We start from the raw sequence: 12257 nt of genomic DNA on the forward strand, positions 1-12257 counted from the left end.
TAATTAGCATGGATGAATACTGTGGAAAAACGCTAAAAAAATCCAAACAGATACGTTGAATCGTAATGAAATCGTGGACACGAGCTCTGAATAGTTAACAACCGCACGGATTACCCAATTACCTCAAATGGAGTGAAAAACAGCCTTTTTAGGCATAAAAAACCGAGCTAAATTGCTTTTAAATTGCGTACTTTAGCCGGACCTCTTCAAATTGAAAAAAGCCCTATGTTAAAATGAGGATAAAAGGTTTGAGTAGGCATTTAAGAGCCCCAGCTCTGGAAGATCTCCCCCCTTCAATCTGATGGTCTGAGCAACTTAGCCTAAAAACCTTTCCCAATCAAAATCAACTAAATTAAAATCAGCTTATAATTTTGAATAAGCTGCTATCCAGGATGATTGGAAGATTAAAATTCTGGAATATAAAAGACTTCCACGTTGTCACCTTTCTCTCTCTTTCGCATCTAGGTTAAAGGAAAACCCAATTGCAATGTAATTTTTAGGTTTGATATAAATTTATAAACAACTTTTAATTACGTTGTACTACTCAGATCAAGCTAGGTACCGATAATTCCATATACTTTTCTATGGAAACATGAGTCACACTGGAACTCTTAAGGATCATCCCCTATCTTCATGACTCAATACTGCCTTCCTCCCGATTTTTAGGGTTGGCACGCTTCACGCAAATTTTTTTAGGCGTGATCAGAATGGGGTTGGTTTTTTCAGAGCAACAAGTTGTTTTATAAACGAAACAAGATAAATTGGTCGGTTTAGGGAGAAAACGTGCTAAAAAGTTTGCGGCTAAGCTTGTTTAAAGCTTTCCAGGGATTTTTTAGGAGTGATTTATGAGGTTGACTGGATTATCCTGTGGAAAAAAGGGGTTGATGGGATAATTTTGACGATTTGTCACTTTGGAACATTTTTCTTTGCTTCAGGAGATACTTGTGTTCTTGTTAGATACCTCTGCTAGAGCTAATCATCTGAAACTCAGGTGTATGGATTAATCGCTATGGAGGGGAGGAAGAAGGGTACTGGTGTGCTTTTCGTATCCAAAAATTCTTCTTTCGAGGAGACAAATTGGAACGCATTTAAAAGTAGAACTGAGTACCTCTGGCAGGCGCTCCGGCCAAATCACCATTAGAATTGTTACAAACTAATTTATTATTTTATAAAATAGCAACAAAATCTATGTTTGTGAATGTTATGTTAAAGCAATAGGAATTTTATTTTAATACTAAATTTAATTTAAACAACCATTAAAATACCAATTACGATACGGAAGGAACGCGTACTAATAATCGAGCAGAAAGTTTTAAGTTGAAAAAGACTTTTATGTACATATTGGGTTCCATTGTGCTTATCAGAAGTACCATCAGACCGATGAGGATGATAACTCGTAATTCGTGTTTTCTTGAGGCAATGTACAAAAGTATACGATATATTACACGCACCATTACCACATAGTTTCTTAGTTCCTATACTTGGTCGAATTGATAGGTCTTCGAGTGAACTTGAAATTAAGTTAAATTAAGTTAATTCATTCAGTTTTGACTGTGTTTGTTATTTACTCTAAATGAATACACTAACAATTGATATTGTTACAGGTTTTACTTGCCATTACGACAATTCCCCAAAAGGCCACACGCAGAAGAAGCTCCTCACTAAAATGCAGCATCTTCAATAAAACATCACGAGTATCAGCAAAAATGAAAACAAGTCTTATGCTTCATTGCTCATTCCAGTCTGAAACAAAAAAAAATATCTTGGAATGTTGTTATACGTTCCTTCCTGCAGTTTTTTGCCCTTCTATACAAAGCTGTAGCCCTTAGGCAAAACTTTATTCATATCTAATTGATAAGCAAGGAAAATTCCACTCACCTGGCGCGATTTGGGTGCAAACTGAGAAACACAGGATAAAAAAAATCTGTCAACCATTAATTTTATCTCAACTCGTTTTAGAAGTCACGCAGGCCTTTTTTTAATCCCCCAACAAAATCGTGTTATCACCCAGTTAATTTGCGAGGTCCTCGAGAGTTAAAACGATGAAAAATGATGCGGTTTTTAATGAGATTGAGGGGGGTGAAAAATTGAACCTGATGGAGATTGATTAATTTTTTTCTGAACTTTAACGGGTAGAGGTTTATGCGCGATAATTAGAGTTCATCTGGCACGTTAATTTTTTAAAACGCATTTACATATTGTATGTACTGTTATTTGTCCATCGTATCTAGAGACTAAATTGTACGAAACTACCTTTTATAGGGACGTTATCCAGTTAGTGTAAATCTTACAATGCGCAATTTAACCGAACCTGATAATAAAATAGTCAAAATATTCTTATCGATGGTTGAAAACAAATTCTCACTTTGTTATTTTTTTATCACTTTTGATATTTTAAATTGCTTATTAATTCAGTTTTTTAACGTTGCGAATGAAGATAGGCAGCAAATGACAAATAATCCAAATGGTATCACATGATCAATCGATCTTTTATTATTGATCTGGCATTGACGATTTTCAAAAAATGTACAGGTAAGTTTAACCAGCCAAATTAATTTCAAAAGCGGAACAAGTAAATTGGAAAAATCTTATTTAAAACGAATAATTGTGCTTTTCACAATTTTCACGCAATTTTTTTTAAAGACTCAACAAGTATCGAATACAAATTTTAATTTTGTAATAATTTCTAAATATATTGAAGTGAACAGCAAATTATTCAGGGTAGTTAGTTCACTGCTGATTATTTAAATTCAAACGCATTAACCTTCGCAACCTAAAAAAGGAAGAAAATTAGCTTTATGGAAAAAATGTGCTTTATGGAAAATGTATCAAATTTGATCAATGTATGTATCAATATTGACAGTGATTAACATTATTTCTCCTCATGTCGAGAAAATGCGACAAAGTATTAACATTCAAAATAACATTAATCACAAAACAACATGGATAAAACCGCAGTGTGGAACAAAGTATTGATATTATTTAGTTCGCAACCATTTGTTAAACAAGTATCCCATATTTTGATAATTATGCAAATGAAAAAAAAAAGAAGTGAATTATGAGAGCGATTAAAGCACGTAAATTGTTTAAATCAAATTTCATAGTTTATAAACCCAAATTATTAAATAATAGCAAGATCGAATATCCGATTATATTGCTTGAACTACCAGCCCAAAAAATCTAATATTAAATCATGAAAATTAATACCGATTTGACTGATGACATATATTTTAATATGTTTATTCACTGAAATTGCCATATTCAATCAATTCAAAACAAAATTCCAAATCCGTTTCAAATTATTAAAATTTTTAATAAATCAAATAAAGCTTTTGGAGCCTTAATCAGAATTTTTTTTCGCATAAGGTCAAGTTGAATTTCGTCCAACTTTTGAGAAATCTTTTCAACTTGAATGGAAGACGATTAAAATTCAATTTTTTAATATATAGAGAGGGATTTTTTCTCTTCACTGAGATTCAACTTACCATTTTAGAACTCCATCTTTTTCGAATTAAATTTAATGAATCACATCACACTATCCATGCTTTCTTGGGTTATGTACCGTTTTTTGAAACATTCTAATAGTCTCAAAATACAAGTAAAAAATCATAACAACAAAACAAAATCAACTAAACGCAAAAAAGTAATGTCGCTTCGTCGTATTTTGTTAACAAACTTGTCTTAACAAATTTTTCACGGATCCTACAATTAACCAAAAATTTTTAAAGATTTTAATTAAATAAATTTAAAATTTTATTAATCGTTACTCTCGAAAATATTAATACGTATATGCACAGAATAGAATTTTTTTCATCGCTATTTACAATATTCAATTAGGATATAATTAGATTTGTCGTGTTTATCACCGTCTGAACTTTTCTTTTTTGTTTATGTTTCTGTTTGTGATTGACAGGTTTTTAACTGAATCAATTTAAAAATTTAAATCATACTCTATTGTACATCTACGATATTGATAAATTATTTTATTTTATTTGCATTTTCAAGTCAAAAACAAATATACCAATATTCCAATAATTATTGTCGTTTAACTAGCAAAATTTCCATATAAAATTCTAAAAGCTAAGTCTGTCATAACTGTATATGTAATGCTACACACAGTATTTCTCTCACGCTCACGCTCGTACTCACATCTGTTTTTGAATTAATGGAATATGTCAATTTGCAAGATTTCTAGTTTTTGAAATCTGTCTTTTTGAACAACACTGCAAAAATAATTTTGTTATGTACTTCAAAAGTAATAATTGTTATTGTTGCAACAAATTACATTAATGATAAACCTACAAATGGGTTTTAACTGACATAATTTGTAATACGGCCATTATGACCTCAGGTTTTATCAGTAAAGACACTTTTTTATGAATATTCATTGTTGTTGGTACGGAATTGTAGATGGGCTACACTAGAAAATGTACATAAATTAGTAAAAATTAAATTGATGCATACCGACCTAATTTTACTAACACCGTGCAATGTTCAGAGCAAAATTGCCTTAATCAAAAAAGGAAACAGTCGAAAATTTAAAAAAATTAAAACAATTAGCAATATTTGTATATTTCAATTTAGGCAGATGAGAGGTATGCCACCCTTAACGTTTCTACCAAAATTGAACAAATTTACAGCGAACTTGATGTATTCAGCATTATAAAGGAGAGAGAAGTACACAATGATACGATTTTCATATAATTGTGTCACGACTCAGAAACAAGCAAATCAACCATTTGTGTTCAGTATATGTCGTTCATATTTTACGGGTTAAGATGTAATGTTATTCGCAATAAATCGACAAAATTTCGGCAAAGGCAAAAATAACAGAAAAACAACAGGGCTGATATTTTATCATTTTTGCCCCACTGGTTACACATTGAGCGATATACAATGGGAGCCTTTAAAACTTAAAAAAAAAATAAAAAAGTGAAAATCCAACTCAATTTTGTAATAAAAAGAAACGATTTTATTTTTAGTGGTAACATGACAAAATCCGATTTCATTCCGGGAAATAAGAAGAATTTACTACTTGGTCTTAGACATAAAACCAAAAATTCATTGTTTGCTTCGCATCTTAATACTTTAGCAAAGACATGTGCATACCATTATGGATCACCACTGCAAATGCTTCATTTCACCCTACATACGTTCAAAGTTCTAACTTATTGTAACTTCCACCCCCTAGGAGCGTGCCCTAAGTGGTAGTACTCATATTAAAAACAGATTAAAATAGTACATTAAAGGCTGTCATACCTTGTCGAAACCATGCACCTTCGATTTAAAAATTATTTAAATAATTAAATTTCCTTTAAAACGTCCAACACGACACAACACTGTGCATGGCCATATGGAGTTCTGGAGCTGTGTTAGTGGAAAATGTAGTTGGTGCAATGGTAAACTTATAATTGTTACTCGTTGTTTTAAATTCCCAATTTTGTATGCTCATAAAACTGTACTTTGTTTACAATACACAAAGTGGTGTTACATAAACTACGCAGAGAACAATTGACAAGAGAAAGAAAATAAGACGAAAGTAAGGTTGTTAAAAACTGCGGGTCAAATAAAGAATAATTTAAAATAGAACAATGGATTGTCATGAATTTTAATAATAATTAACTGCTAAGCTCTAAACGACGTGCAGACCTGGATAAAATTGGTGGAAACATTGTCAGCTAACTGTGTCTATCGTTGTGTCCATTGAGTTGGCCGATTTCTAGCCGACACAACATTAACATCAGTTGGGACAACATCGGCAACTGTGCACTGGCCTGGGATACATCTGTTTTAGTTTGTTAAATATTTGACCGGATTAAATTGTAAATTAATGAATTATCTGCGAAACTTATTCTACGTTTTTATTAAGAATTTGTCATCTTTGAATTTTACGTCCATTGTATTTATCGCCTTCTAATAATTGTTAAATATGCAGTACAAGAAGCACCAAACACCTTTCCATGCAATTTTTATTCATGCAAATTTTTATTAAAGTCACATGGACAGCCTTAGAACCGATCAATTTTCTGCCCCATGAATGCAAGTAAAATGGCAAATTATATATTTATCGCTTATTCTACGCGTTTCACGCGGACCAAAATGTTGGAAATTAATTTCCGTGTCCAAATCCAATAATCCAAATTTAATGAATGGTTAGATATATTTAATTATATTTATTTAGTTAGTAAATCAATTTTTTTGAAAATAGTTTACGCCCATGTTTGACAAAAGGCCATTGACAAAAAGAACTAACTCGAACTAAATGAGATTTAATTCTTATGCTGGCCGAAGTAACTTTAAAGATTAGAACATTTCCACTGATTGTATCCAGGTCTGTACATGGCTTAACCAAACCAAACCTTCCATAAACTAAAACCAATGCATCCCAGGCCAATACATACTTGCCGACGTTTCCCTATTAAAATCTGAAGCAGACAACTGTACGATTCCTTCAATAAAATATGGCCTAATGTTGCTGTTGCGTCGGCTGCAAATCGGCCGACTTAATGGACACAAGAAAAGATACAGCTAGCCAACGATGTTTCCGCCGATTGTATCCAGGTCTGTATGTAGCTTCGGTCAACTTGCTACTGTGTGTATACTGAGATTTGTAACCAATTTATTACTTACCCACATGCAAATACCAAATTTTTAAACATTTTTAATATGCCAGCATATTAAAACTAAACTCCACAAATGTTAAACAAATATTTAATTAATTCGTTAACTCCTTGTTATTTAGGAATGAGGTTACTTCATTTATAATTAAAGACCTGTTTCCCATGTGTATCCAAAATTAAAGTCCTTTGTTACAAATATCACGTGACTGATGTGTGCAAAAAGTTTACTTTTAAAACCAAATATAAATCAGATTAATTACTTTTTCCGTCGACTGGCTATCAAAATGTTTGTTTAATGAATACAAAATCGAATTTGGTAAATGATCCATTTTAACGCTTAGTTATTCAGTTGTATTATTTTAAAACGAGATTTTATTATAGGCAGTCAAATATACAAAATCAATAAACACGGTATTCTTGTCCTATTTGACGCTCACTCAATAGAGAAAGACGTGTTATAAAACATTAAGTTTTTGTTATCTATATGTCTGCTTCGTGTCATGGTCCTGTCACTGTCAATAAGAATCACTTTTCGACATAGTCAACTGGTATACTTTCTGCAATACTCCAAATTTGGCGGGATACGTTCACGCGCAAGTCAAGCTTTCCTTGAAAGTCAGAATTAATTAGGAACCGTTTTATTTATGTTAAATCCAAAATTTGATCTTCGGGAACCATGACGAATACCTGCGGGCGGTAGAAAAATATTGTAAGTAACTCGTGTATTAATGACCGATCGATAATCTCACCTTTATTAATGTACTAGTGTCACACATTAGTCCCCTTCGTTATTGCACTTACTGGTTAAATAACTATTACAAATCCATGTTTTATCCACAATAATGTGGATTAAAAATCGGCTAAGTTTTTACTAAAAAGTGGAATGCATTCACTGACAAAACGACAGTAAACCTCCTTAAGAAAGTTACATGCTAAATCGGTTTTTTTTAGACCAAATAAAGCTCTTCAATAAGAATCCTTTTTGGGATGAACAAATTTTCGTACCCTAAATAAACATATGTATTTATATCATTTAGCAAATTAGTCAATTGAAATTGATCCTTAATCAGATTTCGTCAAACAAAAGCTGCTACTAGGTCTGGCGAATTCTATATACTTTCCCCCTGAATCTTTCGTAGCAATTTTGTTAGTATTCTATGAATTTTTTTTTAAATCTTCGATAAGAATTTGGTCCTTATTCTATTGACGTTCGTCTTAAAGCTTCCAAAAGAATTTTTTCCCTGGATCTCCTGAAAGAGTTTTCGTAGCATTCTATAGACTTTTGAATCTTTCAAGGGAATTTCTTTTCCATTTATGAGAAGTTTTTCCGGAATTATCTAATAAAACTTTCCTCGCTTTTTATAAACTATTTTTCTGAATCTTTCAAAGGAATCTACTCTTTCACTCAATATTTTATGGATTTTCTTCTAAAGGGATTTGCTCCTCATCCTGTAGACTTTGATTCTGAAGTTTTAACGGAATTTCTTTGTCATTCACTAGAGCTTCTTGATTTTTTAAGATAATTTCCTTTGCAATCTACAGACTTCTTCTCTGAATATTTGAAAGAAATTTTCTTAGTATTCTATGACTTTTTTTTTTAATTTTCTAAAAGAATTTACTTCCTTTTTTTTTACCAAGGGAACTTCAAAATCCCTCCGTAAAGTTTCTTCCAGGATCTTCAGAGCTAATTTACATGTCATTCTTTAGCCTTTTTTTTTCAAACTTCCAAAGACATTTTCTCATTATTCTATGCAGTTTCTTCTAAACCTTTCAAAGGAAATTTCCTCGTCTTTTACAAAAAAGTATTTTAAACTCACAAAATAATACCTACTTTAATACATATTTATGCCAAAATAGGCACACTTCTATTTTGTAAGACCACTGTCAGTAGATTTATAAATTCAATTTAATCAGGATTTAATTATATATCCAATATTTCAGTGAAATCATTATTTTCCAGGTACAAAATATCCTTTAAATCCTATTATAAAACCTGACACCAATTTATATTAACCAACACTAACTACTATTGACCAACCTTCGGAGATCAAAACAAGAGCTACGTCCAAACCAAATAATTTGCCTTTATAGTTTTTACCTCAAACTTATATCTTAAAATTTCAAGTTATTTCAAATAAAGAAGTATGGCGTTTTACAGGACAATTCTATGCATTTCTAAATAAATAAAACGTTTTATTTTTAAAACAATGTCCATAAAAGACTGATATTTAGTGCGTTTATACCGCGTGGATCAATTTAGGTCAAGGGTCAAATTAATTGGCAATTAAATATGGTACATGAGCCTTTGCACTGTAACTTTGAAGGACATTTTTAATCCAATATAGAACAAATTTTGCTCACAGTTTAACAGAAAACATGTTTGTTTTTGGTACATGAACCAGTACTGAAGTGTTTTTTTCATAAAAATTATTTGATCTACCTCATTAACTCAAAATCAACTCAAAGATTTAGACATTTGATCCTGAGTACTTACATCTTGAAGAAAACATTCGTGAGATCATTTGGTCCTTCGATCAAATATTTTATTCACGTGGTGTAAACGTGGTAAGTGTAATTTCGATAAATTATAAATTAATTACCCAAATTTTCAATTTATTCGCATATTCTCTCTTTGTTAATAAAATACTCATACATCGGACTTTATCAGCCTCATAATACCACTAATACAAATGAAACATACTCAAACTGTTGACACTTAAAATTTTCTAAATTCTTGTAAATTATGTTTTTTCAGCATTGAGGAGCATTTCGATCATTTTCACGAATAAGAAAAAAACCATTTTTGAACACTAAAAAGCATTTATCAGCATTTATTCACAATATTACCTACCAAGCTTTTATAGATTTTTTAAAGGCAAAATCTCGCTATTTCACATCTACGATACCTTCAGGAACTTGAACCTTCTGGAACACTATCTGGACACTACGTAAAAAAATGCCAAAAACTCAAAATTTTCTCCTGCTATAAATTCCTCCTCACTTCTTACAAATCCTAACATTCCCCTGGATCACAATTTGATATCTCTCTGCTGAATCATGGTAGGTATAACTTTTATATTATTTTATTTGCATGATGATAATTTAAACACATACAACTGTTACTTAACAACGTCGACCACATCGACGACATCAAAGGTGAAAAAATCTTGAGACATTGATATAAAAATAAGCCAAAAACGGCTTATGAATAATACCTGAACAACAAACAAGTTGTGAAATTAAAATTCGTTTAGTGCCAGCACTGAAAATCCCAAATTACTCCATCGTAGTCGGCATGAAATTTCAAATTGAATTCTGCGTGTTATTTGTTTAATCAATAATTCCTGCGTTATTTTATAACTAATTAGATTCTTCGTTGTTAAATTATATATGTGACACGCAGATAAAACCCTTTAATCAGATTTCTTTTTGAAATTTAGTGCATTCAACTGAAAATTAAGGCGTGCAACGTAAACTATTTAAAAATTATTAAAAAAAGTACAAATGACTCTTCTACCTCAAAAATTATAGGTAACTAAATGCATTGTCATACCACATACCCCCTGACTGATTCTTCAGTACATACGGGGTAGAGCTCAAATTACCAGAGTGCGTGCCCCCGGCACTCAGCAAATTTGACGCTGCTACCCTGTATATACGACATCGATCTCTGTAAAATACGCCAATAGAGACATAGTCCAATATTGACTTCGTCATTTGCAATAGTTTGCTTTAATGTCCAAAAATCTATATCGATTTTTAGGTTATTAAAGGAAATATAATGCTAAAATAGGTATAATATAAGAAGACATTTATTTATATTGCGCAAACACAACAAACGTAAGTTAATGATAAGTAAGAACAATGTACAGTCGTCAAAACTTGTTATTGTACGATTTCACGGAATCTAAGGCACTTTTGAAGATAAATTTTTGTAATTTTAAAGCATATTTTTAGGAATTTCTTGTTAGAGTAGATACTACAAATTGTTGGTAAAAAGCGTCCTCCCCAACAACTTTTGCTTCTTGTAACATTTTTAACGTTATAAGTTTTATCACTGTTATTGTAAAGGCAAGTGGATCCTTCAATTCTAATCACTCTATTTTTGTATTTTCGACATATTTTTGTTTAATTTTTTCAAAATGTCTGTTGGCTTTTTTTAATCGCGATTTGATGGATGATCCATTTCGCCTACTCTTGCGGCAAATTCCCTTACGGTTTTGGACGTTCGGTAATTTATGCGATTCGTATTTTTTGGTGTATTGTTTAATTTTAGGCCCTAATTTTAGTGACACATACAACTGTTTAAGAGTATAAACTTCACTCTCGAGGTTATGTGAAAATTTATGTTTAAGGATATTTGTTTTTGTTCACTTTCGGTTAATGTTTGTAATAGTTGTAAGTTTCTCTGTATTCTATTTTTATATGGTTATTGTATCTCTGTATTGGATTTTTTTATTAATAAAGATGGTTTGGAATTCATTTCGTTAGTTTTCTGAAAAGTGAAGCTTTAAATTTTGTAGAGGATCATAAATTTTATATACAAAATGGGTAAACTTCGTTTTTTAAACGCACTACCAACTTTATGGTGGAAAAGGACTCTTCTGGTAAGCTTTTTTTTGGGAGGGAGAAGGGGGCAGGTAAAAGCCGACGAATCTGGTAGAGTGTAACTTTTTCTCCTTATTTTCAACTTCTTTGTCCTGGAATGCTTAAAATCCGGACATTTCGCCATCATATGTCCAGATGTCCACTTGTGTGCCCATTGGATACTGATGCGGCAGGAGGCGGCAATGGCCAATCAGTATGTCGACCACCATCCTCATGTCTTCCTTCTTTAGAGTCGAAATAGAAGTGTGTGCTCCCTAACCTGCCATACGACTTAGGCGGTTGTCTAGCGATGCAGGAACGTGCATTTGCAATGCAAGACCAAAGAATTATCCCTTAAGGGCCCCTTCATTCTCTCATAAGGCGGAGCATCTCCACCAGAAACCCTCGTCCTCTTTGGTAACCTCGAACTCGTTGTTGAATTCGTCGATGCACTTTGGCTTACTTAACAGGTGAGCCTTGAAGTTTCTCACATTTTTTTAATTTTTTGAATTTTTTGAAATGGCTTTATGGGGAAAAATTGGAATGGAGATGCATTGCGTGCAGTCAGTGGTCACCGCTGCTGCTGGGGTCTGTCCCGAGAATAGAGTTTTGATGTGCTTATTCTCTGCCACAGCTCCAGCTAAGAATCATACGCCAAAGGTGGTACCTGATATATATATTTGGGTTAAAAAAATTGTAACCACTGTGCCTGAGCCTCCTATAGGGATTTCCAAGCTTGCAACGGTCGTACCCATGATTTGGGGTAACACGTGGTCAAAAATCGTCAGATTTCTTATGGCACTTGAAGCTTTGAGGGGAAGAAGGTCGCACAACGGAAATAAAATTCGCTAAATTCGCTATTGATCGACAGGGTTGAAACTTTAAATCAAGATGTAAAGAAACCTCATAACAATTCGCAATTCGAAATTCGCTTCACGTGTCATTTAACGCCTCTAACTTTAACTTGAGATTAAATATAATAGTTTTGGCGTTAAGTCGAGGCAGTAATGTCAGTCATCAGTTAAACGTCACGAATCTTAATTATAGCAT

The 12257-nt window shown here is 32.4% G+C and overlaps 1 long non-coding RNA gene across 1 annotated transcript in view; it reads left to right on the forward strand.

Moving 5' to 3' along the window:
* LOC136412716 (uncharacterized) overlaps positions 1 to 1702 on the forward strand; it is a 31075-nt gene extending 29373 nt beyond the window's left edge. Inside the window, exon 4 of the long non-coding RNA XR_010752422.1 lies at positions 1605 to 1702. This is a non-coding gene — a long non-coding RNA (uncharacterized lncRNA). The remainder of the gene's footprint in view (positions 1 to 1604) is intronic.
* The last annotated feature ends 10555 nt before the right edge of the window (positions 1703 to 12257 follow it).

Source organism: Euwallacea similis, chromosome 12 (assembly GCF_039881205.1).
Source record: "Euwallacea similis isolate ESF13 chromosome 12, ESF131.1, whole genome shotgun sequence".
NCBI classification, from domain to species: Eukaryota; Metazoa; Arthropoda; class Insecta; order Coleoptera; family Curculionidae; genus Euwallacea; species Euwallacea similis.